Raw genomic sequence first — 25,230 nt, 5'->3', positions numbered from 1 at the left:
AGCAGAATGGCTGCAGAGCCCAGCAAGGCAGTTCATTCCTTCATCTATACTTGTGTCTGAGTAACCACTCTAGGCTAACCCTGCTTGGAATCTTGGAGAATGTAGCTAACATACATGCTACTAAATTCCCGCTCTTAAGTGGAAAGGGAATAAAAAAAAAAAACAAAAAACAGCTAATTAAAACACAAGGCGGTAAGTGATAAGTCACATAGAAGCTATACCAAAACAAATTTGTAGATTTTAAAAGGAGCAAAACTTTATTTCAAATGAGGATATTAGGAGAAAAGCAGCGGGGAAGTTACATATGAGTCAGTCCTCAAAATATATTGCAAATTTAGACCCTTTACGAAAATAATGTGCATATTACAAGTCATATGTACTGATTAAAGATAATCTCAAAAATATGAAAAAAATAGGATAACAAACATTATTTGGCATAACCAAAATATAATTACTGTCCAGCATGTTGGTATGTTTACTTCAAGTCTTCTTATATATAATAATATCTTATTATGTAGCTTATTCTGACTTCTTTCTTTGTCATTCTTCTAAAGCATTTTCCCACATTTTTCCATAGCCTTAATGAACCTGATTTCTTATGAATGCATTATTAATAGACCCTGGGGTCTCCTCTCCATTAGTGGTTGAGAGCTCTCTGTGGGTCCCAGGATAATGAAAAAAAGATAGAGAACAATTAGTCTTGAAGACCCTAAGAAAACTTTATTGAACTCTTAATACCCACTGGCATGAAGAGACAATGTGACTTCTAATCCCCAGCTGAATGGAGTAAAACATTTTTCCTAGTAATATATCATCTGAATTTCAATCAAGACTTTATTTTTTTCTGGGCGACTGGGGGGCTCAGTGGGTTAAAGCCTCTGCCTTCTGCTCAGGTCATGATCTCTGGGTCCTGGGATCGAGCCCCGCGTAGGGCTCTCTGCTAGGCAGGGAGCCTGCTTCCTCTTCTCTCCGCCTGCATCTCTGCCTACTTGTGATCTCTGTCTGTCAAATAAATAAATAAAATCTTAAAAAAAAAAAGAAAGACTTTATTTTTTTCATCTTTATCAATTCAACCCCATTATAAAAATCTATATCCCACATTATTTAGCAAGGACTATTAGAAGAGAGAAAGAAGAGAAGCTTTTAACTCTCTTTGGATTTCTCATATGATATTCTTATTGCAGCCTTGTGGCTGGGAAAAGTCTGGCTTCATTTCAGGGCTTCTGATAACCAGATACCCAGGCTACTGAGGTATTATGTCTACTTTGTCTAGATGGAAATCTCAGAGTCAGTATCCACATGTCTAAACGTGGCTGTGCCAACTTCTGATTAAAGTTGGCAATGTAAAGTTTATGTAAAGGGTTCTGGTCACAATTCCAATGTGTGTACGTGTTGACAAAGGTTGGGGGTTCACGTCCCACACCATCCACCAAGTACTTTTCAGACATTTGTTGGGTGTCCTACAATTTAACTCAATTCTGACACTATCTACCTGAAGACAGTGTCAGGTCCCACAGGTTAAGGGCTCTGTCCTACAAGACTGTCCCCCCTTCTACTTCAGATACCATCTGAAAGTCCATGTTGTCACGTGGCATTCTGACCAACGCACTACAGATTAAAGGGTCCAATAACTCTCTCCTTGGTTTTGACTAAATTGCTAAAGTAGCTTTATTATAAAAAGAACCACTACTTTATTATTTAAAAAAAATATAACTGAATGACACCATGAAGGAAAAGATGTATAGGGTCAGTTATGGGGAAAACGTGTGGCGTTTCCATGCTCTCTCTAAACAAACCACTTTTCCAAATTTCCAGTCTTTTTTTGGGGGGGGGTCTAAGAAGCATCGTGATATAGGTATGATTGATTACATCGTTGGTCATCGATGATTGATTCAGTCTGTAGCTGCTCTCTCCTCCCCAGAGGTCAAAACCATGGGACTGAATGGTTGATTGTCCAAGCAGCCAGTCCTCATCCTTAGGTGCGTTCCAAAAGTCACCTCATTCACATAGCAAGATATCTTTATTCTGTCATCACTCTGGAATTTCCAGAGGTTAGGAGCTCTGCGCCAGAAATGGGGATGAAACCAAATATATATTTCTTATTAGGAACACATTATCACATTATGCCAAACCTCTATTCTCCAGAATCACTTCAATATATATTACACAAAAATAAGAAACAGAAGTTTCACCTTTGATGAAAATGCTATAACTTGCACTATATTGAAAGCAAATGGAAGACTGGTAAATGGCAACAAAGAAACTAACCCAAGTGCTTACAAGGGAAGTACCAGTGAGGAGATCATTGATTTCTCCTCTGGAATCCCTTTAAGAGTTAGATACTGCAGACTCGGTAATCGCTGGTACTGCAGAGAGTAGAAATGAGACAGGGGCTAAAAACTAAGAGTTTGATTGGTTGTATGTAAAGACCTGGTTGGGCTCCCAGTCTTTGTTCCCTCACCTTCTGGACTTGATTTCATTTTCCTTTATGAAACTGAATCAGAGGGACTTCTGGCTGGCGATCAGGCATTAGAAGGAAAACTGAAGGCTCCTTTTGGGAAAATGAAGCTTTGAATACAACTCTGCCTACAGATTAGTAAAGCCTCCTACCACTTTTTCCCACACAACTTCAGAAAACCAACAATACTGTTGATAAATATCAAGAAGGACAGGAGTTTCTTTTCTTAAGACTTACTGATACTGACATTTTTAAAATTTTTTTTAAGTTTTAAATTTTAAAGTCTTTTTTAAAAAGACTTTATTTATTTATTTGACAGAGAGAGACAGAGCTAGAGAGGGAACACAGCAGAGGGAGTGGGAGAGGGAGAAGCAGGCCCCCCCACAGAGCAGGGAGCCCAGTGAGGGGCTGAATCCCAGGACCCTGGGATCATGAACTGAGCCGAAGGCAGTGCTTAACAGTTGAGCCACGAAGACACCCCTGATACTGACATTTGAAGGCTGATGATCAAAAAGTTGCTCACCATCGAATAGATGTGTAATGAGTCCCTCCTGCTCCCTGTATCTGCACCACCAGGGCATGCAGAGCTGGTATTAGTGAATCATTTCTTGCATATGAATGGACAGGTTATTCCCAGAAGAAGATAAAATTGTCCCTGTACCTCTTGGTGGACTCTTCACCTGCCAAGGATAGTATCATGGACAGCTTTCTGTACTAGATGCCTCAGAGTCATGCCTTCACCTGGGAGCATCCTGCTATGTCTTTTGTTTTGTGTGATCATCTCCGTAAGTTCCCATTAAACAATTCACTATCTTCTCACGAAGTTAACCTTTCTCAATCAAATAAATCATGATTCTGTCTTGACAATCTCGGAACAGTAATACATTTATTATTTAGAAAGTATATGTGGATACCTGAAAAAATATACTAGAAGAATTGAATGTGATTGTATCTGGGGGGTGGGATGCAATAGGGAGGAGAGGAAGGACAATTGTCTTCTGCAAAAATCTTTCACAGCTTTAGGATTTTAAAAAAATGATTTGCAGCTAACACTTTCATATGGGAGAGCAAGGGACTAAAAGAGGGAATGAGCTCAAGACAGAGTAATTTAGGTTCTTTGTTTTAAGATTTTATTAATTTGAGAGACAGAGTGAGTGAGAGAGAGAGAGAGAGAGAGAGAGAGAGAATGAGCAGTGGGAGAAAAGAAGCACTCTTTGCTGAGCAGGAGCCCAGTGCAGGGCTAGATCTAGGAGCCCAGAATCATGACCTGAGCCAAAGGCAGACACTTACCTGACTGAGCCACCCAGGCTCATTTAGGTTCTGCATAGAAAAGAGATTAATGGTAAATAAGATAATTGTAAGTGCCAACTTAAAAGACCTCATAATCTCCTCAAAGGTCCAAAACAAAGGGGAAAGCAGAATGAATTTAGATGATATTCTTTTTAGAGAAGAAAATTGGAATGTTAAAAATTAAAGTTTTATCAAAGTTAAAGCCTATTTAAATTGTGTAAACAATAAGCACTGAAGCATTATTTTTCTGTTTTTGTAAATTATTACAAATAAAGTTATAATGAAAATTTATTGTATATATAAATCACTTGTTTATTTGGCTTAAAGATTTCCCTTTCCCCCTACAATAATTAGGGTTATTTTTCCTTGTTAGAGTTTAAAAGAAAAAAAATTCTAGGCACAAAAGAAATGAAACTTTCCAGACTCATGAAATTTGTCAAATTGCTTTCTGAGAGATTTATAGCAATATTCACACTTACTAGGTAACAGCTGAGACTAGAGTAGGAAAATTCTATGACTTTTGGGACCCACAGATAGCCCATTGTGGATTATGCACATAATGGGAAATAGTAGGTAAAATAATTAGAAAGTTGTTTTTGGACCAGGTAAGGAAGGTTTGGCTGACACACTTTAATATATTCTATTGGCACTAGGGAACCTTTTTCTTTCTTTCTTTCTTTCTTTCTTTCTTTCTTTCTTTCTTTCTTTCTTTCTTTCTTTTCTTTCTTTTTAATGAGAGACAAAAAAAGAATAAAGGACAAGGACATGATCCAATTCAATAAGTATTTATGGAATTTCTACACAATTTTATGCATCATGTAATGCACAAAATGAATAAGATATGCCCTTTGCTTCCCAGGGCTCAGAGTTTAGAGGGAGTGACTGACATAATGATGAAAAGTTTTTAAAAGCAATATTGATTTGATAAGTACTACAGAAGTTGTAGGTACCAACCAGAACACAGGGGCAGGGTACCTAAAACCTAACGGAAGTAACTTAGGAAAACTCATAAGATGTCCAATTGGAGTTTGATCTTGAAAACTCATGCCATCAGCAGATAGAAAAGAAAGTCAAGGTCATCCTGGAGGAGAGTATTAATCAAATGCAGAGAATGCATACATTTCAGATATAATTTAAATGGATAGATTAAATAAATAGATAGAGAAAAGTATAAAATTACTAAAAGAAAATACAAGTGAATGTAAAAATTTTACAGGTTAGAAGTCTTATCAGAAAGAACATCAAAAGGAGGAGCTCTTAAAGTATTTAAAATTTCTAGTCAATAAAAATAGTAATAATAAAATTTAAAGGAAAACAGCAAATGGAGAAATGTTTGCAAATTATAGACCAAATAAATAGCATATATATAGGTCTTTATTTTACATTAAATATTTAAAATATTAAAATAGGGAGGGCAGAATAACTTAAGAGCGGAGAAATCTGGTAAAAAATACTAGTGTCTGATAGTGAGAAAACATAAATTCCAATAGAGGATATCCCACAAAACACCTGACCTGTACTCCTCAAAACTGTCTAGGTCATCAAAACAAAAGGATAGACTGAATGTGCCAGTCCAAAGAGACATGACAAATAAATGTAGTGTGGTATCCTGAGTGGGATCTGGGAACATAAAATGAGCATTACGTAAAAATTTAAGATATTGAAAAACTATGGGCTTTAGTCAATAATAATAATTATGTATCTACATTTCTTCAATTTTTTTTTTAAGATTTTATTTATTTATTTGACAGACAAAGATCACAAGCAGGCAGAGAGAGAGAGAGAGAGGAGGAGGCAGGCTTCCCACTGAGCAGAGAGCCCGATGCGGGGCTCGACCCCAGGACCCTGGGATCATGACCCGAGCCGAAGGCAGAGGCTTTAACCCACTGAGCCACCCAGGCGCCCCCATTTCTTCAATATTTATAACAAATGTACCATAGTAATGTAAGGCATTAATAAGAAGAGAAATGAGTGTGAGTGTGAGTAGAAACTCTCTGTACCATCCTTCTAATGTTCCTACAAGTCTAAAACTTCTAAAAATCAAAGTCTGGGGGTGCCTGGGTAGCTCAGTGGGTTAAAACCTCTGCTTTCAGCTCAGGTCACGATCCCAGGGTCCTGGGATCGAGCCCCGCATTGGACTCTCTGCTCAGCGAGGAACCTGCTTCCCTTTCACTCTCTCTGCCTGCCTCTCTGCCTACTTGTGATCTCTGTCTGTCAAATTAAAAAAAAAAAAAAAATCTTTAAAAAGTCAAAGTCTGTTTTTTAAAAGGCAATAAAAAGATGATTATTTTAATTGAAAAACTGAGAACAGACACGAAAAGGCAATTTATTCTAAGAAAAAAATCATATTATATTTGAATAAAATGTTTCATTTTATTGCTAACCTTAGAAATGAAAATTAAATTTGCTTGACTTCAAATGAAACAACAGATACCTATCAAATATCCATAGTGAAATAATGTAATCGTGGGGAAACAAGTAGTTTCTTCCTTGACCAGTAAGACCGAATTCTGGAGGACAAACTAACATTTAAAATACAAATAGCCAGTATCAGTCATTCCTCAGGGAAATAATTAAGGCTGCATTTGTTGACTCAGGTACATGTATATTTTTTGACATGTTTTGTGTGATTTCAAAATCTTGGAACACACATTAATACCAACTAATGAAAATTTGTTTTTTTGTGTGTGTGAAATAGTCAATTAGTGAATTTCCATCTATGTCTGAATGAAAATTGTGCACATATAAATACAAATCAAGTGTGGATTATGTTGCCTGAATCCATTTCTTTTTTTTTTTTCTAGATTAGCCAAATTTTCTTAAGAGAACTAATTTTCTATAATCTTCCAAGATGTAGTAGGATGATGAGGGTATTCTGTTCTTCTAAGCCAAATCTTAAGGAGGAGTATTTTTATCGATGTTGTGAAAATTAATTATTCAGTGGCACACCTTTCGTCTTTTCTTAAACAAGTATCTAAATCGAGTTAGGTTTACAGAAAGTGATTTATGTGAGCAGTTTCTCAAGTCTTCTAAGGAGGGTACGTAGCTAATACCATTCTGGATACAGAGGAAAAAAGTGAATTTATGACATACAGTAGATATCTGATGCTACTAGTGTCCAGATGAAAATAACTGCATCTGTTTCTGATACACAGTCATCCTAAATTGTCAGGATTCTGTCTTTTCTACAATCATTTACTTATTCTTTCACTTTTCTCGGTTCTCCATAAATATCCAATAAATATATGTTCTATTTAGGTTAGCCAGAGTGCATTTCTGTGGTTTGAAAGAAACAGAAATGGCACTTGTAAATGTGTGAGTATTATTAACAGTAATGTTCCTGGACATGGGGTGTGTAAGTGTTTTATACTCACACCACAATCTTCTATGCCTGTGAAGCTCCATGTACATGGAGTTTCTTTCTGTGCTTTGAATTCATGAAGTGTGCTTCTCTCTCAAGGCCTTTGCTCTTTCTGATCTATGTGCCAGCAATGCTTTTTCCCCATGCCTTCATAAAGAGCCTCCTTCACAGTCAAATACCATTCCTCATGAGACCTTTCCTTACCATCCTTTCTAATTACCCTTCATCTCTCCCTACCCATTTCCATATTGTCCTGGATTATTGTGTTCGACAATCTTTAAATCTACCTGAAATTATCTTGATATTTACTTACCTTGACTGTCATCTATTTCTCCCAATAGAAGATAAGTTCCATAAAAAAGGACAATTCATAATGATAAAGGGATCAATTCTCCAAGAAGACATAGCAATTCACTATGATAGTTGGAAATTTCAATACCCCTCTCTCAGTACTTGACAGAGCCAGCAGGCAGAAAATCATAAGGATATGGCTGAGGTGAATAGTGCCGTCAATCAACTGATATAATTGACATTTATAGAATACTTCATAAAATATCAGCAAAATACATACTCTTATTAGTTCATATGGAACATTCATCAAGACAGACCACACTCTGCTCCATAAAAATCACCTTAATAAATTTAAAGGAATAGAAATCATAAAAAGTATATTCTCAGACCACAGTGGAATTAAGCTGCATATCAATAACAGAAAGATAGCTACAAATCCCCATACACGTTGAAATTAAATGACATACTTAGAAATAACACATATGCCACAGAAGAGGTCTTATGAGAAATTTAAAAATATTTTGAATTGAATAAAAATAAAAATATAATGTATCTAAATTTGTCTGATGCAGCAAGAGCAATGTTTAGAGGGAAATTTATGGTGAATACATTTATGTTAAACATATATATTAGAAGTTTAAAATGGCCTAAAATCAATAATCTAAATTTCCACCTCAGAAATCAGAAAAAAAGAAGAGCAAATTAAATCCAAAGTAAGCAGAAGAAAAGATATAAAAATTAGAGCAGAAATCAATGAAATTGAAAACAATCAATACAGGAAATCAATTAAACCGAAAATTGGGGCTTTGAGAAGATAAATGAAATTGATAAGCCTCTAGTTAGCATACCCAGGAAAGAAAGAGAGGAGGCAAATTACAAATAATAAATGAAACAAATGATAAGTCCCTTTTGGGCAAGTGCTATATCTCATCATGTAGAAAAATCCTGGGCACATAGTAGCTACTCAATAATATATGTTGTATAAAAGTGAATCATTTTGATTATCTGATTTTTCAAATTTTTCTATAATAAAAAGATATTATTTTTAGAATTTAAAAAAGTGAAAAATGTTCTATGAGTTATTAAAAACACTAGTTAACAATGTAAGTAAGATGCAACATTGAAACAAAGGAAAGATTAAGCAAACTGACAATTGGTAAATAGATAATTTTTGTTTTCCATTTTGTTTTCAGAAATGCAAAAATTCAAGGAAATCCACATCATATTATCTTGATATGAATAAATTGAAAAGGACATTGGCTTTATCAGTAAGTATTGAGGTTAAAGTAATGAATTGACTATATGAAGGAATAACTGCAAATAGAAAGAAAAAAAGAATAAAAACTTTTACCTATTTATCAGGGAAGAGGCAGCTGGGAGGTAAAAATAATAATAATAATAATAAAAAAGTAATGTGTAGAGATCTGAATTAGATGAGGGTGAATTAAAGTAGAAAAAAAATATACTATGAGGGCTACTCTGAGCATGGAGATTACCATTGTCCTTGGGTAGAATATTGAGAATATAATAATTTCTAGGACACCATTGGTGTTATCATAAAATTATCTAAATAAGGGGTTCAGACAAAGTAAAAAAAATGGTAATATGAGAAAATAGAGATAGGTTATAAAATTCAGAAGGTATAATGAGACAAGATTTGATTCAGGGAAAAACAAATTATGGTGAAAGGATTGAGTGTAATTGTTTGTGATCAGAGGAAAATTCATTTCCTTGACCACTTGTCAGCATCTATGTAGACTCCTAAGGACATCACAACAGCACATAGGAGTCTGCCAGGGTGCAGGGGGCTGGGAAGGATTTGGGAGGAGTGGAATTGGAGAGGGTCTTACCAAACAAGCTGTTTCAGCCTCAGAGCCAGAAGGACTCTTTCTTTTCCTTATGTGGACACACACCTTCCCAGGCATTCTCCTCAGGCAGCTGTCTGAGAGGTATAGAGTCCTTTCTTCTCAGTCTCCAGAAACCTCCAGAAAAGTTTAAAACTAATAGTAAGACACATAGAAGTCAATCTAAAATAAACTTTTATTACCTCTGCAATATCCCTTGTCCTTTTATTTGGTCCTTTCATACCATAACCACATCCCTTTATAGTCTGCTTTGGCAATGTAAGTGTTGAAAGATTCAGAATTTTTATAAATGGATTTTTTTTCTTTCTTTAAACGTCATTGAAATATTTTTTCCCCTTGAGGATTTGAAACATTTGAATGGGAAATGACAGTTTATTTTGATTTTCATGTAGGAATGTTAATAATTTTAAGTGCATAGTTTGATGAGATTTGGTAAGTGTAAATAGCCATATAGTCACTAGGCCAAGCAAGATACAGAGCATTTTCAAACCCCCAGGAATTTCCCTTGTGCCCCCTTTCAGTTCTTTTCTTCATCTCCCTGCCTCTCTCCCATTCTGAGATAACCACTGTTCTGATTTCTGTCACAATGTATTAGTTTGCTACTCCTAGAAACTCAGGTAAATGAAACCATCCACAATGTAAGGGTTCTTTCACTCCGGATAATATTTTTGTTTTTGTTTTTAAAGATTCATCTATGTTGTTTATGTATCACTAGTTTATTCTACTGTTTTGGTAATACTTTTTTTTTAAATTAAAGTGTAGCTGATGTACAATATAATATTAGTTTCAAGTGTACAGCATAGTAATTCAACAATTCTGTACATTACACTGTGCTCAGCCCAAGTGCGGCTACCATCTGTCACTATACAATGCTGCCACAAAATCATTGACCACGTTCCCTATGCTGTAGCTTTAGCAACTTCATTTCTGAGTAGTGAGTTCTATCATGAATTTAGTACAATTTATTTTTGCACTTACCTCTTGATAGATATTTGTGCTGTTTTCAGTTTGGACTTATCATAAATAAATATTTTATGAACACTTTGGGGTGAAACTCTAAAAATGTGCTTTCATTTCTTTTGAGCAACTAGTTAGGAGTAGGAATGCTGAATCATAGGACAGGTATATGTCTAACTTAATGAGACTCTAAAATAAATTACATTTTATGCTCTATGGTGGACAGAATAATGGCCCATCAAAGATGTCTATGTCTTCATTCCCAGAACTTGTAAATATGGTACCTTAAATGACAGAAGGGATTTTGCAGATGTAATTAGTTTAAAGATCTTAAGATGGGGTAATATCCAGGATTATACTGATGGGCGCAATGTAATTACAAGTAATGCCTTATAAGAAAAAGGCAAGAGAGTCAAAATCAGGTAGAGGAGATATGATGAAGAGGTTGGAGGAAGGCAGTTTGAAGAGGGAGGGAGAAAAGGGCCTTGAGCCAAAGAATGCAGACTGCCTTTAGAAAGTAGAAAAGGCAAAGAAACAGATTCTCTTCTGAAGCCTCCAGAAGGAACACGGTCCTACCAATACCTGATTTTAGCCCTCAGACTCTATAACTCTGTGAGTCTATTTGTGTGTTGTTTTAAGCCAAGTGGTATGTTCTTATAGCAGCAAGAGGAAACCAGTACACATTACTATCAGTAATATATGACAGTTGAATTACATCTCACCAAAATATGAAACTGTCATTCCACGTAATTTTAGCCATTCTAGTAAGTATAGATTTGTATCTCACTGAAATATTAATTTGTATTTTGAATTTTCTAATGACTTAAATTTGAGTATCTTCTTAGTGTTTTATGAAATTTCACAAATTTTCTTCCATAAAATGTCTGGTAAGTTTTTAACCATTGTTTTTATTGTTTGCCTGATTATTGAATTGAAAGAGTTCCTTGTATCATCCACATACTAGTTTTTTTATGATAAATGTATTATAAATATTTTGTCTCAATGTGGTTTATATTTTTATTTTCTTAATGATGTGTTTTGATGAGAAGAACATTTTAATATTGATGAAGTTCAATTAATCTTCAGCTGTCATAGCTAGTGCTATTATTATTCTAAGGAAATCTTTGCTACCTCTGAATAAAAATATATTCCCTGTGATTTTAAAAAAAATTATAGTATCAACTATATGTTTAATAGTATGGTCCATCAAATCAAATTTTGTGTATGGTTTGATGCAGGTGTTGAGGTTTATTATTTTTCCTAAAGCTAATAGGTTGTTCCAGAACTCCTATTGAAAAGACTTCTTTCCTCATTGAATTACCTTGGCACTTCCATTAAAAATCAATTCACTATATAAGTGTGGTTCTGTTACTGGACTCTCAGTTTGGTTAAATTAATCTATTTTTGTCTAACCTTAAATTTTTAAATATTGACAGTGAATGTTATAAACTTATTTTTAGCAGCATTTTTTGATCAGCATAAAATTTTAATTATGTAGAAGTCCAATTTGTGAGGGTTTTTTTTCTTTTATGGATACTGTTTTACTTTTTATCTTATCTAAGCAAAACTTTTCTATTCTAAGGTGGTAAAGATACTCTTCTATTTTTCATAGAATTCCTTAGAATTTTCTATGTAACATCTCATTTATAAATGAGAGATTTATTTAATCCTTTCTAAATTTTTCTTAAAATTTTAAATTTTTTTCTTATTTTATTTTGTTGGGTAGTGTCTCTGGTACATGGTTTAAAGAAATTGTGAGAGGAGATATCCTTGCCTTGTTCCTAATTTTAGAAACCTGCAGTACTGCATCATTAAGTAACATTTTAATTAATGTGTATTTTTTTTAAAGATATGCTTTAACATGTTGAATCAATTCTTTTCCATTCCTAACCAGCTGTGGGAGTGTTTTAAGGAGGAATAAGTGTTGACTCTTTGTCAAATCCATTTTTCTCTGTTTATCAAGATTACCATAAGTATATTCTTTACTCCATTAACAGAATAAATTATATAATGTGATTTTGAAAGTTGAGTCAATTTTACATTCTTGTGATAGATAAACCACACTTAGTCCCCATTTGTTAATCTTTTAATACATTGCTGGATTTAATTATCTAATATTTGTTGAGAATTTTTGTATTGTTATTTTTGTATTTTATTATTTTTTATATTCACAAGGAATACTGGCCTGTAGTTCTATCTTATGATATTTTTTTCAGGTTATGTTATGTGATATGACCTCACAAAACATGTTCAGAATAGTTGTCTCCTATGTTTTCACAGTAGTTTATACAAGTTGGGTAATTTTTTTTTTCTCAAAAGTTTGATTGATTTCACCAATAAAAATATCTGTGCTGGAGCTGGAATTTTATTTTTGAAAAGTTTAATTGTGATTCAATTTTTAAAAATAGTTATGAAATGATTCACATTTTTAATTTTGTGTGTATATCTCATTTTGGCAAACTACTGTTCAAGGATATTATCTGGTCCATCTAAGTTGTTGAATTTATTGGCATAAAGTTATTTTTTTATTTTTTTATGATCCTCTTTAATGTTTGTATAATCTTTAATGCTCTTTATGTTTCACTTTTGGTACTGTGAATCTTGTATATTGTATCTTGTATATTCTGTATGGGTATACGTTCTTTCATCAGTATTGCTAGATGGAATATTTTATAAATGTCAATTAGATTAACTTAATTTAGAGTGCTATTTAAGTTGCTGATTTTCTGCTATTTTGATTTACTAATTATTAACAGAAGGAGCTTGAAGTCTCCAGAGTATTTGTAATTTTGTCCCTGTATTATTTCTGCCAGACTTCAAAATGTTTACAGTTTCCTTTTTCTTGTCAAGGCCCTGTGGAGATCTTTTTAGATCCTCGCTATGAGAACTTGCTGGAGTTCCTGGAGAAAATGGTTATAAAAGAATATGGCCTCCCTAAGACTGCAATTCCCAGGAATTTCTCACTCTTAAAATAATCCACAATCAGCCTCCAACAATTTGTCAAAAACTTCTCCAATTTTAGTTTCCAGCAGCTTCTTTTCCATGTAAGTAGATTTCCATTGTTACATTCCTCTGAATGACTTGTAATCTTTTCTCTGACAAGTCGGTCTTCTGATGAGCCTGAGAAAAAACTTGGGTTTTAATTTTACTTTTATTTTTTAAAAGATTTTATTTATTTATTTGAGAGAGTGAGAGAGAATGAGAGCGAGAATGAGTGGGGAGGAGGGGCAGAGGGAGAGAGTGAAGCACACTTTCCACTGAGCAGGGAGCCCAGCAGAGAGGTCGATCCCAGGACCTGGATCATGACCTGGGCTGAAGGCAGACACTTAACCAACTGAGCCACCCAGGCACCACCTTGAGTTTTTAATTTATACAATTTTTTTCTTGTTGTAAGTTCAGGAGTGACATGTTCCAAATATTTAGTTGTCAAAAATGCAACTAGAAATTCTTAATTACCTTTTAAATCACATTTTAAAATGTGAAAATGTGAAAACATTTTAAAATGGAAAAACATTTGATATTTTACATGGATTTATCCCATCTGGTGCTCTTCATTTCCTTGTATAAATTCAAATTTTCACCTGGCATAGTTTTCTTCAGATTAAAAAAAAAATTGATGTAGTGTAGGTCAGCTTGGGATGAATTCTCTTAGCTTTTTTTACTTTATGTGGTATTCTTTGTGATTGTTATGTTTGGATGTCATTGACAGTTTTTGAATTAGTAGATTTTACTTCTCATCAAATTTGGAAGTTTTACCATTTTTTAATTCCTCTCTCCTCTCTTTCCTGGAGTTTGATTACATATTTGTTGGACCTGTTCATATTACTTCATGGGTCATGAAGGCTCTGTTCACATTTTGTCCTTTTTTCTGTATGTGTTTTAGTTTTTATACTTTCTATTAATAGTTCTTTAAGTTTGCTGATATTTTCTTTGAAAGTTTATTAACTCCTATTTTATACTCTATATATTGTATTTTTATATTATGTTTTATGCTCTTTTTTTAAGCTCCCATCTCTCTTCTTATTTTTTAGTCCCTAAATATATTTTTAGTAGTTGTTTGAAAAAGTTTCTTCTGTTAGTTTTATATCTCTGTCATGTCTACATTTGTTTCCATTGACTGACTCATTCTCTGGTTATGAGTTACATTTTCCTTATTATTACCAGAGATCTTACACTTGACAGTGTGTATTGTGAATATTACATGGTTGAGTAATGAATTTTGTTATCTTTTATAAAAAATTAGACTTTGTTCTAATTAAATTATTTACCAAGCAACTTGATCTTTTCAAGGTTTTTGTTTTTTGTTGTTGTTGTTTTTTTTTTTTTTTAATTTAGTTATGGTGAGCATAGGAAGGCTTTTAATCCAGGGCTAATTTAGCACTCCCAAACATAATTTTTCAAGATCTTGACTGAGCATCTTTTATAATAAACAAGGAATGTTCATTCTTATGGGTTAGAACTCCGTTTCTCCCAGTCCTGTGGAAATTGTTTAGTTTACTGCTTCCTTGTCGTTCTTTTCTTGGCCTCATGGAGTTTCATCCTGAACATGCATGGCATACAATTTAGCAATCAACTCAGAAGGAATCTTATCCAGTTTTCTTGACCTTTTTCTCTATTTAACAATCTCATTTTTATTACTCTGAAATTTTAACCACTTTATCCTCCTTGAACTCTGATGTCTTACTCCTAAACTTACTGAAATTTCCATACATTCCTTGTGTTATCCTGCACTGTGTTCTGAAATATATTTCCAGGCAGAATGTCAGGGTAATTATAGATCTTGTTTCATTTTTCTCTTCCTTTCAGGAATCAAAGTTCTACAATGACTACTTTCTGATGTCTGAAAGCAGTTGTCTAAATGTTGTGTTGAGTTTTTTTATAGCAATAGGCAAGACTAGTCTAATTACTTCAGGATGGTCAGTAGCAGAATTAACATAGCTATGTTGAAATTCTTGTCTGTTGATTTCAAAATCTGGGTCATTTATCTGCCATTTTCTTCTATATCATGTGTTCTGTTTTCTTGTGTATCTTCATGTGGGTAGTTATGTATTTTATACTTGGAGTGATGTGCTGAGGACAGTGAAGTTTGTTACTTCCCTCTAAATTGCTTTGAGTTTCGTTTTGGCAGTCTGTTACGAATGAGTTATCTGGAATTTATTGAAGCCTGAATTTAAGCTATACTTTATATAAGTCAATCGATTTGTTTGTTTCTTTGTTTCATTAGTCTTAGAGAGAATCCCTTTGTTCTGGAATATGGGTTTTAATTATAAGACATGGCCCTTCTGGGAATTCAGTGGAAAGTCTGATATGGTTTCCAAAGCCCTCTAGTTTGGCATGAATTGAACATAAAAATCTGTCTCCCCAGCAGCCAGCAGCAATTCACATATCTCGTCATATCTTTCTTCCATTAGAGCTGCTGTTTCTCCTAGATGGTGTAGGATCTCATCCTGTGTGCAAACAATTCAGATGTCAGCCACAAATTATATGTGGGTTTACGTGAGAGTTTATGTTTACACTTCACAGCTTCTTCTTTTCCCCGGAATTTCTTCCTTTCAATTCTGCCTATGAAGACTGCCATAAATTTCAATATCTGACTACCCAGTCCAAGGGGACCATAGCTTTCTGCTTGATCTTTATCCCCTGCATGCCTTGTGGACTGGGCATTTCCCCAAGATGATCTCACCTAGCATGATTTCCTCATTCAAGGGTCTCACTGTCTCAAATTTTGCCTATTTTGGTTACTCTTAAGTGTCTTAGAAGTCTTGTTTTACATATATTGTCCTGAGCTTATAATTGTTTTTAGATGAAAGTTAAGTGTGATACAAGCTATACAAACTATTTATTACTGGAAAGGGAAGAAAATTTGTTCATTTATTTGTTTTAGGTTAGTTGGACTCTATCAGATAATCAAATGTATGAATATATCTTATACTCCATTTGCTTATTCTCTTTTCAAACATGGAAGACTCCTGACAGCTGGTAGGATGGGAAACCTTTCACATTGTCTTCAGCATGCAAGTACTTTAGGTGAATACCTATTCAGGCACAGGCTCTGAGAGTTCTTTAGGAGATAATGAATAATATTGACTCAATACCATTTCTCAAGATGAGGGGGTGACATATTAATTCACAAGTAGAAATAAAGATGTCTATGAGCAGACCAAGGCCATTGATGAGCTTACTATCTTTATTCAGTTCTTGAACCCTGCAAACACTCCCCAGGTATTGGTGTGCTTTCTTGCTCCCTCCCTTTCATTCATCTAGCTCACACTTATATGTCTACTGTGTGCCAGTTACTGTTCCCGGTGAGATGGATTAACTGGTAAGAGTGAGCAAACCCAGAATATACATGAGAACATACACTATAGTGAGAGATGTTACATCAGGTGTTCCCTATGAAAAAAAGGTAAAGTGGAGCCTGGGTAGCTCAGCGGGTTAAGCCTCTGCCTTCAGCTCAGGTCATGATGTCAGGGTCCTGGGATTGTGAGGGTGGTCTCTGCTCAGCTGGAAGCCTGCTTACCCGGCCACCTCTGCCTGCCTCTCTGCCTACTTGTGATCTTTCTCTGTCAAATAAATAAATAAAATCTTAAAAAAAAAAAAAAAAAGGTAAAGCAGAATAAGGAGCTAGAAAGTGATGGAGTGGTATTTTTATTTGGTCAAAGAAAGATATTTAAACAGAAGTCTGGCTGGGAAAAAAATGCAAATAACTAGGGAAGAATATTTCAGGCACAAGAACAATATGTGCAAAGGCCTTAAGGATGGATTGTGATTGGCATGTTCAAAAAATAATTACAAGACAAGTGAGATTGAGGCAGAGTAAGTAAAGGCTACAGTGGTAGAGACGGGGGAGGTAAACAAGGCCTAGATGATTGGGCATAGTAAGATATTTAGATTCTTTTTTTTAAAGGTTGTATTTATTTATTTGAGAGAGGGAGAGAGAACTAGAGAGAAAGAAAATGAGTGGAGAAGGGCAGAAGGAGAGGGAGAAAGAATCTGAAGCAGCCTTCACACTGAGCAGTGAGCCCAAAGCAGGGCTCCATCTCATGATGGCAAAATCATGACCTGAGCCAAAACCATAAGTTAGTAGCTTAACTGACTGAGCTCACCCAGGCGCCTGGATATTTAAATTCTAATGAGTGATATGAACGCATAGGAACACTGAAAACATGTAAATAAGATCATATTTACATTTTTAAAAAAATTTTTCTGGCTGCTGCATGAAGAATGAATATACATTAAGAGCATGAAAAGATTATTTTTCTTATAAAGTTATTAGTTCTATAGCAAACTGGGTCAAGATGGGAGTGGTGAAGACATAAGTTATGGTCCCCCCACCTAATGGGAAAAAGCAATTTAGCATGTTTCAAGGGGCTGCATTCTTTATTTTTCTAAGACATGAAATGAGAGTCAAGGCAATGCATGCCCTATATTAAAAGGATCAGGGCTCTGAAATCACAATAGCGATGTGCATCTACTAGAATATAAAGTTGCTTTACCATTCATAGAACTTTGAATAGGTCTCTACTTAAAATAGCAACCACCACAACAAAAATAAATAAAATAAAATAACAACAGAAAAATACCTTTGCGTTATTAAAGACACACATTCCTTTTAAAGCTAATAACATAATGAGACACATATGAAGATTGTCCTAACATAGTACCTTTGGTTTAGCAAGACAAGAAAAAATTATCTTCCTTGTGTTGTAAAAATTATAAGGTTTCCACCTGGATGCTTTGTTTTCTCAACCACTCTTGGTTGAGAATCTCATTGAAACTTGACCTTGAGAAGTCTGATTCTTGGGTTTCCACTTACCATTGAGTTTGGTACCTAGAGGGGGTAGAAACTACCATGTTTGGAGGCCTGTCTGACATCTTAGTTTGCCATAAATGATTTTTGTAAGCAAAGGAGACAAAGGAGGAGAGGCATCAAGCTGGTTCAGAAACCATTTATGGAATCTCCACTGGTTCTAAGCACAAGAAGAGTGTCATAGGGAAATAAAAATATTCGCTTTAAGGAGAATACAGTCTTAATTTTTAACTTAAAAAAATGAACGTCAGGGATTCTCCTATGTCAAAAATCCAGCTGGTCATTTAGCACCATATAGAAAATACATGTTGGGGACCTGTCTTTTCCCCTTAGTTTTGGTCTTCTGATTGCCATCCAAAATGTGGTAAGATATGCTATGTGGAATCATCATCTAATTATTTGTTTATGCAGCAGATATTAGATGTTTATCCTTGAACTTTATTTCAAAGAGTTTAAACTGCAGAGTGCTGAAACCCTCAGCTATTGTTAATGGTAATGACTGCTATGGGGAAAAGAAGCTGCTGAGAGGAACTTTTACAATGTTTCTCCTGCAGCTTCCCTGCTGAGAGCAGAGGAAGCATTATCGGGTCCCCAGGGAGAATCTCAGATAAGACTGTTGGGGAAGGGTAGGCTGTGCAAAATGTTCTTTCTTATCTTTTCTCTCAGACACCTCATCCAACTTCTCATCAAAGTGTCTTTTTGAACATCTCCTCACACAAAAAGGAAATGGCAGGTGCTTTCTTTGTGGGTGTAGATTTTCATAACAGATACATGGTTTGATTATTTGTCATGGGTTTTTATTCTCTAGCCTGATTGAAAAAATGTGCTAGTTTTACATTTTCATAAAACAAATAGAACTGGGAGTTTGGCAAATTATGTAGCGGACTTTATGTAATTTTTTCAGTTCTATTAGATATTAGATATTTCTCAGTTATGTTTTTTTCTTCCTTTAGAGTCCATGAGGGAGCAAAGAGACATAAACGAATACACTAAGAGCCTTATTAAGGCAGTAAAATAATGGGAACTTGCATTACAAATGCTGGAGAAAATGCCTAAAGATGGTCCCCAACTTACAATGGTTTGACTTACAATTTTTTGACTTTACGATGATGTAGAAGCAACGTGCATTCAGTAAAAACCGTATTTCAGATTTTGAGTTTTGACTTTCCCAGTGGTGATATGCATCCAGTCGTCTCTTGTAATCCTGGTCCGCAGCAGCCAAGCCACAGCCCCTAGTCAGCCACGTGATCATGTGGCCAGACAGGGGATGCTCTTATCATACACTGGCTTTTTTTTTTTTTTTTCCCTCTACACTATTCTGTGTCATACAATGGTTCTATTTTTTCAGTTTCAGCACAGTACTCAATAAATTGCATGAGATATTTAACACATTATTATAAAAAGCATTTGTGTGATTTTTGCCTAACTGTCGGCTAATATAAATGTTCTGAGTGTGTCTAAGGTAGGCTGGGCTAAGCTATCATTAAGTCAGTTGTGTGTAGAAAATCCATTTTTGACTTATGATATTTTCAGCCTGTGGTGGGTTTATCAGGATGTAACACCATCATAAGCCATGGGAAATCAGTACGCATACATAAGAAATCTAATGAGAGATTAGAAGGAGGAAATTAATTAAAGATAGATTCAATTTTTGTTATCTGCATATATATGTATATTATATTATATATATGTTTTTTGGTTTTGCATTTAGCTAGATACCTGTCCTCCAATTCTTCCCCAGTTCTACAAGATAAGGGAGGAAACAGCTCTTTGCAGCATGCTAAAGAGGCTATGATTTTTTGGAAGGAGGTAAAGAGAAGTACATCTCTTCCTCCCTCTTGCTCAAATAATGTTTAATTATTGGGAAAATCAAACAAGTAGAGAAGTGCCAGTGTTAAGCTTCTTCCTGCCTTCCTAACTCAAAATGTGCCCCACAGAGACATAGCATTAGCATCACCTGGGAGCTTGTTAGGAACACAGAATCTCTAGGTCTACCCCAGACCTAATGATCCAAAAGCTCTGGAGTGGACACAGAAATCTGATTTATCAAAGTCTCCATGGGATTTTTACACATTCTAAATTTTGTAAAGCTCTATTTAAGCTTGTGTAGGAGCCCAAGATTCTGCATTTGTAATAAGTTCCCATGTTATACCAACGATGCTGTTCCATATATCATGTTTGAGCATTAAGGTTCTAATGGATACATACATAATTTTGGGATTTTTTTCTTTTCATTTTTTCCTCCCTCCAACCCCCTTTATTAGTTTTCTACTCCACATCACTCTGTCCTCACTCCATATATGTGCAGCTAGTTTATTGAACAATTGGAATCCAGCAGGCTACAGATATAAAACAGTTTTACTGTTTCATTAACAGCTGCCTTCAGACAAGCTCTTCTGAATCTCCCTTTCCTAAATCCAAAATGGCATTCTGGATAGATTTTGTAGCTTTCTAGCCATTTTTAGCTATTAAAATGACCATGTCAGAACTACTTGAAATTTTATTGTCATCTTTCACCCTCCCAAATCATACTTGACCAGTAGCCTGGGTCCAATAGGTAGGAGAATTAATTTGATTGTCTTTCTTGTCTCCTAGTTCTCTGGCATTGGAGACTCAGATGAGTGTGGGTTTCCTGTCAGTAATGGGAGAGAATCCCAGATCTCCTGTGTCTCTGTTAGAGACATTTTCAGAGAGGGGAGTCATTGGACTGCCTGCTTTCTCTTCTGTGCTCTTCAAAGGTACCAGGAGTCTTAGGTGCTGTGGATTTGCCGATGTTTTTTTTCCAGACACATGATCACTTGGTCCCTTCTTGTTCAACTGGTGTGGCCTGTTCCAATAAGCTTCCTCAGTACTTTCCAGTGGGAGAGAGACATAAGATTCAATTCCAGGAGATACACATATCAGGTACACAATCATTTTCTTGATGTGCACTGTTTTGGCATTAGAACCTTGGAGAATCTGGGGCTTTCCACAGCTTGGCAATATCCAGCTACAGAGTGAGACACCTGGTCTCTCCATCTCTGACTGAATTTCTGGTGACCCCTCTGAGATTGAGAGTGTATAAAGTCAATGACTTCTTTTTGATTCTTTTCCTTATGCTCACTTAGATTGTCTATACTGGTGTAGGAGTGAGAGGATGGACTGATGGTTGAAGATAATCAAACTCACTAGACAGCCTCTTAACAAGGATGGAGGGGTTTGAGCATGTCCTTGTAAGCTGTCTAGAGAATATGGTTACTTTTTGACCTTATAATTTGATACATAAATGTAAATTGCCAGACAACGGGAACTATCCTATTAATACATAATTGTCCTCTTTCCCAATCTGCTATCAACATATTGTACTCATCCTGTCACTTACTCTGTGGATAGCCCCCACCTTCTTTTAAGTTTCATTGGTTAAGGAGAGAATTATGATGGAAGGAGCCACGCTCATGAACCTTACCTTGAGGCACCAGAAATTCAGAGGACTATAAAAGAGACAGTGGCAAAAAGAGTTCTGGGGACAGAAGACAAAACCCATTACCACCTTCCTTCTTTGAGAAACTATTTTAGAAGCAGAATGAATCACTGTGCATAATCTTGGTTATACGCTGTAGGAATCTTCTTCTTGGGCATTTATAGGTAGCATTTGAGAGTAGAAAAGTGTATTAGACATCAAGTCCAATCCCCTTATTTAAAATATAAATTAAATTTATTCATAATTTAATGGGTATTTATTCAGCAGTTTCTATCAGCAAGAGACTGAATTTTAAGAAGATTTACCCAGAAAACTTAGTGGTTGATGAAGGAGTTTAACCACATTGACTGCCTACTTTGTGGTTTCAGCTTTATAGAACGTTCTCAGATGACACTCCATAAACCAGAACGCCTCATTTATGAATCAGATATAAGCAGGAAAATTAAACAACACATCTTAAATATTATTAAGTGAATGACTCATGGAAGTTAGTCTTCTTAAAAAAGCCATTTCATTTAGAGAAAATAAGGGGCTTAAATCAGGGTTGATATTCATATTCCAAAATGTATCAGATGATATTCAAATGTGCCGTTTATCACATCTTAGTAAGTCACATTGAGGTGCCACTGCCCACTTTATAGCATTTCGGGTACAATTGGGGAATGCTGCAGCCATTATGCATAGCAACCCACATTATTCTTGACAGGTTGCTGCACCTTCCAGGAACCAGGGCCTTCAAGGCCCCTAAAAGTGGCCACAAGGGTACTCACTCTGATGTAAACACCTGCCCACCATGCTGGCAATGAGAGCTTATCACACCTGGCATCCTTTTGATAGCTGTAGGGTGACCTGTCAACCATGGGCCAAATCCAGACTGATTACCAGGAGGTGAAAAGTCTCAAATCCAATCAGCCATCCCGTGAGCTACTCAGCCACCTGTACATGGTTAACATCTGTTGTTTGAAGTTTGTGGTTGTTTTCCTTTCAAGCAACGCATTTTCCTTTTTCATTGACCGGTATGAAAAATGGAAGATGATGATCATTGCAGAGAAACATTATTTCAACCCTTCTAACAGAGTGAAATTCTCACTGTAAATATTGCTGCTTCTAAAGTGCACATTTGGCTAGAATATCAACTGTTCAGTAATGAAGATTTTGGGAAGCATTACAAGGGAAATACTGAAGGGTAATTGAGGGTAACATGGAGGGACTGAAGAAATATTACAAAGAAGTTATAACCATGGTCTGTATCTGAGTTAATTTAGTCAAAGGAAGAGTTATAATGCCAGAGAAAATAAAAATTGAAGATTAAATTTGTGCTAATTGACGATACTATGGCTTCAAAATAAAGTATAATTTTGTGAGCTGACATGGTTGATGAAGACTTGTTAAGGAGAGAGGTAATTTGAATTGGACCTTAAAGGGTAGATCAGATTTGTTGTGTGAGGCAGGAAGGGACCAGAGTTCATCAGCAGATGGGCAAGGCGAGGGAAGCTGTAGCATCACGAATTGGTTGGTCAGGTGTGTGCATGACGAGATGGGTCTGAAGAAAATGGCTCCTGCCCAAGAGAGTGAAAAGGCAGTCTATGTAGGGGAGGGGGCAGGAGAGGGCTTCAAAATTAATACAACTAAAAGAGAAGTCATCGTGTATTCCCAACAAATGCAATGTTTCAGGAAAGGTAAGTACAGAGAGTGTATAGAAGTGAAATGGACTAGGAGACACACTTCAGGGTTCTCTAATTGAGAAGGTGATACAAGATAGATGTAAAATACTGCAACATTTCTCAGGTGGTGAGCGGCCATCTAGATGGATGTTTTCACACCTACCCGCCAAAATACTCCTGAAAGCAGAAAGATATAAGGATACAGCTTATTCCAAAGGAGCCTGGAGCTATGGCTTGAAGCAGCATGTCAAAAACATGAAATGCATTAAGTGTCTTAGAATTTACAGTAAAAATAGAGCAGCTTTATTTTTTCCTGATCTATAATGTATCCCAGCTGACCTTTTAAAACCTGAAAGTCCAAAGCAAGACAGCAAAAAGTAACAAAGAAACCTTATTTTAAAATAAATTCTATATGATAGAGTGTAAATATGTTCATTCAGGACTCTGTTTTCACATGTGTCCATCCACCTCATGGTCTGCAGCAGGTCCAGCTGACCAGCAAAGCAATGGGGATTTACTACCATGGATTAATTTACATTGAACTCTGATAAGATTGGGGGCATAAGGGGGATAATGATCTCTAATAATCCAAGTGTTCTTAAGCACACAGATGAAGGTTTATGGAAAACTAAAAACCTCTTTTGCTATTATTGTTGTCAGTAGTGCCTTTTCTGATTCTCTCCTAATTTCTTACCAGTACCTATCCTTTGGGTAGTCTCATATTGTTGCCCAGTTCTATTTGCAAATTAAAACACTATATCCTCTTTATATGGTCATGACTCTGTAATTTGGCATCTGTTTCCTTGCAGGGGTCTTGTGCAGTCCTTCCCTTTGTTAGTGATAAAGCTAATGATAATTTTTTTTTTTTTTTCTATCAAGGGAGTGAAAATCAAACTATGTGTTTTTGGCCAAAATATATAGTCAGCAGTTTCATTTTCAGTTGATGTTAAATTGATCTATGTGTGTTTTAAGGATCCTTGTACTTTGGTTGTGTTTTGGTGCAAGCTTTTATTCCTCTGATAGATAAGCATACTTATTTATGCAATATTATTTGAGCTCCACATTTAGACCTCCTTTCTTTTGGATTTTAGGTGAGAGCATGAGCACATTTTAGAGGACACTGCCAGGTTAACCTTCGAAAATTTTACGTCAATTTACAGTCCATGAAACAGTGTAGGAGAGTGAGAACATTTTCCCAAGTGTGTCTGCACTGGATTTTTTTTTTTTTTTAAGTTTTTGCAAATGCAAGTGTTTTGCAAAAATGCTTGATTTATATTTATTTAACAACTGGGGAGTTTCACGTGTTCCTTGGTCATTTAAAATTCTTGTCTTATGAAAAATCTATTGGTAGCCTTTACTATATTTTCTAAGTGATGCTTACCATTTTCTTTTCAGTAAATAAGGGCATTAAATGACTAAGATCAAGAAGATTGTCATATATGCTCCAAATATTTTGTTTCTGTCTAAAATTTGTGAAATTTGGGTATAGATCATTTTTGTCATTTGAATTATTAAAAACATGACTAGTTTTTAAATTTCTCCTTGATTTTGGGTTTTGCTCAGTTTTGTTGTCCTCATTAGAATCTTTTTTAAAGTCATGTGTTTTCTTCTAATTAATATCTTATTTATTTTAGATATTTACATGTTATATCTATTTGAAATTCTTGCTTATGTTTGTGCCTAGGAAGAGGTTCTAGCTGTACACACACACACAAATAATTGATTGTTTGGTACTCTTTATTGAAAAAACATCCCTTTCAAACTGATTATTGAATCACCTTAATCATATATTAAATGATTGTATATGCATGGATCTGTTTTTATTTATCTTTTTATCTAGAACTGCTGGGCATCTCTAATATTGTTGAAGCAGGTACAACTGTCTTATTCTTGATTTACTGGAAATGTCTTTATACTTGAATAACAAAATGATATTTGATGATGATTTCAGACAAATATGTCTGTCTTATAACATTTGGAAATTTTCCATTTATTTCAACTTTCTTTCCAATTTTATCAATAATATTTGCTGTATTTTATAAAATGCCTTTTAAATGTCTATTACACACTCATA

This window comes from Enhydra lutris, unplaced genomic scaffold (genome assembly GCF_002288905.1).
Source record: "Enhydra lutris kenyoni isolate GAN:26980312 unplaced genomic scaffold, ASM228890v2 scaffoldscaffold1, whole genome shotgun sequence".
NCBI classification, from domain to species: Eukaryota; Metazoa; Chordata; class Mammalia; order Carnivora; family Mustelidae; genus Enhydra; species Enhydra lutris.
The sequence above is the reverse complement of the archived record's forward strand: the minus strand, read 5'-3'. Positions refer to the sequence as shown.